This window comes from Oncorhynchus gorbuscha, linkage group LG15 (assembly GCF_021184085.1).
Source record: "Oncorhynchus gorbuscha isolate QuinsamMale2020 ecotype Even-year linkage group LG15, OgorEven_v1.0, whole genome shotgun sequence".
Classification (NCBI taxonomy): Eukaryota; Metazoa; Chordata; class Actinopteri; order Salmoniformes; family Salmonidae; genus Oncorhynchus; species Oncorhynchus gorbuscha.
In genome coordinates, this window is record NC_060187.1 from 51,763,429 (window position 1) to 51,771,285 (window position 7,857).

The 7,857-nt window shown below is 41.0% G+C and overlaps 6 non-coding genes across 6 annotated transcripts; all 6 read left to right on the plus strand.

Moving 5' to 3' along the window:
• The first annotated feature begins 441 nt into the window (after nucleotides 1–441).
• On the plus strand, nucleotides 442–513 carry trnae-uuc. The gene has a single exon. It is a non-coding gene; the product is annotated as a tRNA-Glu (tRNA).
• Nucleotides 514–1,857: 1,344 nt separating this feature from the next.
• Nucleotides 1,858–1,930, plus strand: trnar-acg. The gene has a single exon. It is a non-coding gene; the product is annotated as a tRNA-Arg (tRNA).
• Nucleotides 1,931–2,062: 132 nt separating this feature from the next.
• Nucleotides 2,063–2,134, plus strand: trnae-uuc. The gene has a single exon. It is a non-coding gene; the product is annotated as a tRNA-Glu (tRNA).
• Nucleotides 2,135–5,889: 3,755 nt separating this feature from the next.
• trnae-uuc lies at nucleotides 5,890–5,961 on the plus strand. The gene has a single exon. It is a non-coding gene; the product is annotated as a tRNA-Glu (tRNA).
• A 1,342-nt stretch (nucleotides 5,962–7,303) lies between these two features.
• trnar-acg lies at nucleotides 7,304–7,376 on the plus strand. The gene has a single exon. It is a non-coding gene; the product is annotated as a tRNA-Arg (tRNA).
• Nucleotides 7,377–7,508: 132 nt separating this feature from the next.
• Nucleotides 7,509–7,580, plus strand: trnae-uuc. The gene has a single exon. It is a non-coding gene; the product is annotated as a tRNA-Glu (tRNA).
• Nucleotides 7,581–7,857: the final 277 nt, after the last annotated feature.

The following is a 7,857-nucleotide window of genomic DNA, read 5'->3' on the forward strand; positions in this document are numbered from 1 at the left end:
ATGTATATACTTTACTCGATACCATCTACTGTATGCTGCTCTGTACCATCACTCATTCATATATCCTTATGTACATGTTCCTTATCCCCTTACACTGTGTATAAGACAGTAGTTTTGGAATTGTTAGTTAGATTACTTGTTGGTTATCACTGCATTGTCGGAACTAGAAGCACAAGCATTTCGCTACACTCGCATTAACATCTGCTAACCATGTGTATGTGACAAATAAATTTGATTTGATTTGATTTGAATGGATAACGTGTCTGACTACGGATCAGAAGATTCTAGGTTCGACTCCTGGCTGGCTCAATACTTTGTTTAAGTGACTGAAATCAAGCAGGGAATGATACTGTATTAAAAAAAGATGTAGCTTTTAAATCAAACAGGCATAATGTCAACATTTAAAGATTTGTCTGTGATGTGTATTTTAAGTATGTGTCTTCCCATATGGTCTAGCGGTTAGGATTCCTGGTTTTCACCCAGGTGGCCCGGGTTCAACTCCCGGTATGGGAAAGGATATCTTGTCATTAGGTACCCACTTGTGTAACAACAGATGCAGCAGTTTCTCACAACAATATTCCCTCAGCAACATGAAATGTGACATGTAGATTAGAATTATACAATTTTTTTAAACGTTGAATACACTTCATGGCTGCATTTCTTGCTCTGCAGTAAAATTCATGCAACAACAGGAGGATCAAATTAAGATATGCATCTGAAACCGAAAACCAAGGAACCTTGTTTTTGACAGACGCTATGACTGTGTACATTGGTCTAGCTGTGACCTGACTTCAGCTTACACGTGGGGCCAGTGTTGCAATGGATAACGTGTCTGAATACGGATAAGAAGATTCTAGGTTCGACTCTGGCTGGCTCAATACTTTGTTTAATCGACTGAAATCAAGCTGGGAATGATACTGTATACCTTTCAGTGCTTCTGGCTGTTCTCACTTCAAACACATTTTAGACAGATTTCATCTGGACATTCCCCAACATCTCTGGCTTCGGGTTCAACTCCGGTATGGGAAAGAATATATTTTCTTTAGGTACCCACTTGTGTAACAACAGATGCAGCAGTTTCTCACAACACAACAATATTCCCTCAGCAACAGGAAATGTGACTTGTTATGTAGATTAAAATTATACAAGGCTTTTTAAACGTTGAATACACTTCATGGCTGCATTTCTTGCTCTGCAGTAAAATTCATGCAACAACAGGAGGATCAAATGAAGATATGCATCTGAAACAGAAAACCAAGGAACCTTTTTGTTGACAGACGCCATGACTGTGTACACTGTTCTAGCTGTGACCTGACTTCAGCTTAGACGTGGGGCCAGTGGCGCAATGGATAATGTGTCTGACTACAAAGCAGAAGATTCTAGGTTCGATTCCTGGCTGGCTCAATACTTTGTTTAATTGACTGAAATCAAGCTGGGAATGATACTGTATACCTTTCAGTGCTTCTGGCTGTTCTCACTTCAAACACATTTTAGACAGATTTCATCTGGACATTCCCCAACATCTCTGGCCGGGTTCAACTCCCGGTATGGGAAAGAATATATTTTCTTTAGGTACCCACTTGTGTAACAACAGATGCAGCAGTTTCTCACAACACAACAATATTCCCTCAGCAACAGGAAATGTGACTTATTATGTAGATTCAAATTATACAAAGCTTTTTAAACGTTGAATACACTTCATGGCTGCATTTCTTGCTCTGCAGTAAAATTCATGCAACAACAGGAGGATCAAATTAACATATGCATCTGAAACAGAAAACCAAGGAACCTTTTTGTTGACAGACGCCATGACTGTGTACACTGTTCTAGCTGTGACCTGACTTCAGCTTAGATGTGGGGCCAGTGGCGTAATGGATAACGTGTCTGACTACGGATCAGAAGATTCTAGGTTCGACTCCTGGCTGGCTCAATACTTTGTTTAAGTGACTGAAATCAAGCAGGGAATGATACTGTATTAAAAAAAGATGTAGCTTTTAAATCAAACAGGCATAATGTCAACATTTAAAGATTTGTCTGTGATGTGTATTTTAAGTATGTGTCTTCCCATATGGTCTAGCGGTTAGGATTCCTGGTTTTCACCCAGGTGGCCCGGGTTCAACTCCCGGTATGGGAAAGGATATCTTGTCATTAGGTACCCACTTGTGTAACAACAGATGCAGCAGTTTCTCACAACACAACAATATTCCCTCAGCAACATGAAATGTGACATGTCATGTAGATTCGAATTATACAATTTTTTAAAACGTTGAATACACTTCATGGCTGCATTTCTTGCTCTGCAGTAAAATTCATGCAACAACAGGAGGATCAAATTAAGATATGCATCTGAAACAGAAAACCAAGGAACCTTGTTGTTGAGAGACGCTATGACTGTGTACACTGGTCTAGCTATGACCTGACTTCAGCTTAGACGTGGGGCCAGTGGTGCAATGGATAACGTGTCTGACTACGGATCAGAAGATTCTAGGTTTGACTCCTGGCTGGCTCAATACTTTATTTAATTGACTGAAATCAAGCTGGGAATGATACTGTATACCTTTCAGTGCTTCTGGCTGTTCTCACTTTAAACACATTTTAGATGGATTTCATCTGGACATTCCCCAACATCTCTGAGAAAAAAAGATGTAGTTTTTGAATCCAACAGGCATGATGTCAACATTTAAAGATTTGTCTGTGATGTGTATTTTAAGTATGTGTCTTCCCATATGGTCTAGCGGTTAGGATTCCTGGTTTTCACCCAGGTGGCCTGGGTTCAACTCCCGGTATGGGAAAGAATAACTTGTCATTAGGTACGCACTTGTGTAACAACAGATGCAGTACTTTCACACAACACAACAATATTCACTCAGGAAATGTGACATGTTATGTAGATTCATATTATATAATGTTTTTAAACGTTGAATACACTTCATGGCTGCATTTCTTGCTCTGCAGTAAAATTCATGCAACAACAGGAGGATCAAATTAACATATGCATCTGAAACAGAAAACCAAGGAACCTTGTTGTTGAGAAACGCTATGACTGTGTACACTGGTCTAGCTGTGACCTGACTTCAGCTTAGACGTGGTGCCACTGGCGCAATGGATAACGTGTCTGACTACGGATCAGAATATTCTAGGTTCGACTCCTGGCTGTCTCAATACTTTATTGAATTGACCGAAATCAATTTTGTGAATTGACCGAAATCATCTGGACATTCCCCAACATCTCTGAGAAAAAAGATGTTGCTTTTAAATCCAACAGGCATAATGTCAACATTTAAAGATTTGTCTGTGATGTGTATTTTAAGTATGTGTCTTCCCATATGGTCTAGCGGTTAGGATTCCTGGTTTTCACCCAGGTAGACTGGTTTCAACTCCCGGTATGGGAAACAATATATTTTCGTTAGGTACGCACTTGTGTAACAACAGATGCAGCAGTTTCACACAACACAACAAAATTCCCTCAGCAACAGGAAATGTGACTTGTTATGTAGATTAAAATTATACAAAGCTTTTTAAACGTTGAATACACTTCATGGCTGCATTTCTTGCTCTGCAGTAAAATTCATGCAACAACAGGAGGATCAAATTAAGATATGCATCTTAAACAGAAAACCAAGGAAACTTGTTGTTGACAGACGCTATGACTGTGTACACTGGTCTAGCTGTGACCTGACTTCAGCTTAGATCTGGGGCCAGTGGCGCAATGGATAACGTGTCTGACTATGATTCAGAAGATTCTATGTTCGACTCCTGGCTGGCTCAAAACTTTATTTAATTGACTGAAATCAAGCTGGGAATGATACTGTATACCTTTCAGTGCTTCTGGCTGTTCTCACTTCAAACATATTTTAGACGGATTTCATCTGGACATTCCCCAACATCTCTGAGAAAAAAAATGTAGTTTTTGAATCCAACAGGCATAATGTCAACATTTAAAGATTTGTCTGTGATGTGTATTTTAAGTATGTTTCTTCCCATATGGTCTAGCAGTTAGGATTCCTGGTTTTCACCCAGGTTGCCTGGGTTCAACTCCCGGTATGGGAAAGAATATCTTGTCGTTAGGTACGCACTTGTGTAACAACAGATGCAGCAGTTTCTCACAACACAACAATATTCGCTCAGGAAATGTGACATGTTATGTAGATTCAAATTATACAAGGCTTTTTAAACGTTAAATACACTTCATGGTTGCATTTCTTGCTCTGCAGTAAAATTCATGCAACAACAGGAGGATCAAATTAAGATATGCATCTGAAACAGAAAACCAAGGAACCTTGTTGTTGACAGACGCTTTTGACTGTGTACATTTGTCTAGCTGTGACCTGACTTCAGCTTAGACGTGGTGCCAGTGAGGGTAGGCAACAACATCTCCTCCCCGCTGATCCTCAACACGGGGGCCCCACAAGGGTGCGTTCTGAGCCCTCTCCTGTACTCCCTGTTCACCCACGACTGCGTGGCCACGCACGCCTCCAACTCAATCATCAAGTTTGCGGACGACACAACAGTGGTAGGCTTGATTACCAACAACGACGAGACGGCCTACAGGGAGGAGGTGAGGGCCCTCGGAGTGTGGTGTCAGGAAAATAACCTCACACTCAACGTCAACAAAACTAAGGAGATGATTGTGGACTTCAGGAAACAGCAGAGGAACACCCCCTATCCACATCGATGGAACAGTAGTGGAGAGGGTAGCTAGTTTAAGTTCCTCGGCATACACATCACAGACAAACTGAATTGGTCCACTCACACTGACAGCGTCGTGAAGAAGGCGCAGCAGCGCCTATTCAACCTCAGGAGGCTGAAGAAATTCGGCTTGTCACCAAAAGCACTCACAAACTTCTACAGATGCACAATCGAGCATCCTGGCGGGCTGTATCACCGCCTGGTACGGCAACTGCTCCGCCCTCAACCGTAAGGCCCTCCAGAGGGTAGTGAGGACTGCACAACGCATCACCGGGGGCAAACTACCTGCCCTCCAGGACACCTACACCACCCGTTGTTACAGGAAGGCCATAAAGATCATCAAGGACATCAACCACCCGAACCACTGCCTGTTCACCCCGCTATCATCCAGAAGGCGAGGTCAGTACAGGTGCATCAAAGCTGGGACCGAGAGACTGAAAAACAGCTTCTATCTCAAGGCCATCAGACTGTTAAACAGCCACCACTAACATTGAGTGGCTGCTGCCAACACACTGTCATTGACACTGACCCAACTCCAGCCATTTTAATAATGGGAATTGATGGGAAATGATGTAAATATATCACTAGCCACTTTAAACAATGCTACCTTATATAATGTTACTTACCCTACATTATTCATCTCATATGCATATGTATATACTGTACTCTACATCATCGACTGCATCCTTATGTAACACATGTATCACTAGCCACTTTAACTATGCCACTTTGTTTACTTTGTCTACACACTCATCTCATATGTATATACTTTACTCGATACCATCTACTGTATGCTGCTCTGTACCATCACTCATTCATATATCCTTATGTACATGTTCCTTATCCCCTTACACTGTGTATAAGACAGTAGTTTTGGAATTGTTAGTTAGATTACTTGTTGGTTATCACTGCATTGTCGGAACTAGAAGCACAAGCATTTCGCTACACTCGCATTAACATCTGCTAACCATGTGTATGTGACAAATAAATTTGATTTGATTTGATTTGAATGGATAACGTGTCTGACTACGGATCAGAAGATTCTAGGTTCGACTCCTGGCTGGCTCAATACTTTGTTTAAGTGACTGAAATCAAGCAGGGAATGATACTGTATTAAAAAAAGATGTAGCTTTTAAATCAAACAGGCATAATGTCAACATTTAAAGATTTGTCTGTGATGTGTATTTTAAGTATGTGTCTTCCCATATGGTCTAGCGGTTAGGATTCCTGGTTTTCACCCAGGTGGCCCGGGTTCAACTCCCGGTATGGGAAAGGATATCTTGTCATTAGGTACCCACTTGTGTAACAACAGATGCAGCAGTTTCTCACAACAATATTCCCTCAGCAACATGAAATGTGACATGTAGATTAGAATTATACAATTTTTTTAAACGTTGAATACACTTCATGGCTGCATTTCTTGCTCTGCAGTAAAATTCATGCAACAACAGGAGGATCAAATTAAGATATGCATCTGAAACCGAAAACCAAGGAACCTTGTTTTTGACAGACGCTATGACTGTGTACATTGGTCTAGCTGTGACCTGACTTCAGCTTACACGTGGGGCCAGTGTTGCAATGGATAACGTGTCTGAATACGGATAAGAAGATTCTAGGTTCGACTCCTGGCTGGCTCAATACTTTGTTTAATCGACTGAAATCAAGCTGGGAATGATACTGTATACCTTTCAGTGCTTCTGGCTGTTCTCACTTCAAACACATTTAGACAGATTTCATCTGGACATTCCCCAACATCTCTGGCCGGGTTCAACTCCCGGTATGGGAAAGAATATATTTTCTTTAGGTACCCACTTGTGTAACAACAGATGCAGCAGTTTCTCACAACACAACAATATTCCCTCAGCAACAGGAAATGTGACTTGTTATGTAGATTAAAATTATACAAGGCTTTTTAAACGTTGAATACACTTCATGGCTGCATTTCTTGCTCTGCAGTAAAATTCATGCAACAACAGGAGGATCAAATGAAGATATGCATCTGAAACAGAAAACCAAGGAACCTTTTTGTTGACAGACGCCATGACTGTGTACACTGTTCTAGCTGTGACCTGACTTCAGCTTAGACGTGGGGCCAGTGGCGCAATGGATAATGTGTCTGACTACAAAGCAGAAGATTCTAGGTTCGATTCCTGGCTGGCTCAATACTTTGTTTAATTGACTGAAATCAAGCTGGGAATGATACTGTATACCTTTCAGTGCTTCTGGCTGTTCTCACTTCAAACACATTTTAGACAGATTTCATCTGGACATTCCCCAACATCTCTGGCGGGTTCAACTCCCGGTATGGGAAAGAATATATTTTCTTTAGGTACCCACTTGTGTAACAACAGATGCAGCAGTTTCTCACAACACAACAATATTCCCTCAGCAACAGGAAATGTGACTTATTATGTAGATTCAAATTATACAAAGCTTTTTAAACGTTGAATACACTTCATGGCTGCATTTCTTGCTCTGCAGTAAAATTCATGCAACAACAGGAGGATCAAATTAACATATGCATCTGAAACAGAAAACCAAGGAACCTTTTTGTTGACAGACGCCATGACTGTGTACACTGTTCTAGCTGTGACCTGACTTCAGCTTAGATGTGGGGCCAGTGGCGTAATGGATAACGTGTCTGACTACGGATCAGAAGATTCTAGGTTCGACTCCTGGCTGGCTCAATACTTTGTTTAAGTGACTGAAATCAAGCAGGGAATGATACTGTATTAAAAAAAGATGTAGCTTTTAAATCAAACAGGCATAATGTCAACATTTAAAGATTTGTCTGTGATGTGTATTTTAAGTATGTGTCTTCCCATATGGTCTAGCGGTTAGGATTCCTGGTTTTCACCCAGGTGGCCCGGGTTCAACTCCCGGTATGGGAAAGGATATCTTGTCATTAGGTACCCACTTGTGTAACAACAGATGCAGCAGTTTCTCACAACACAACAATATTCCCTCAGCAACATGAAATGTGACATGTCATGTAGATTCGAATTATACAATTATTTTTAAACGTTGAATACACTTCATGGCTGCATTTCTTGCTCTGCAGTAAAATTCATGCAACAACAGGAGGATCAAATTAAGATATGCATCTGAAACAGAAAACCAAGGAACCTTGTTGTTGAGAGACGCTATGACTGTGTACACTGGTCTAGC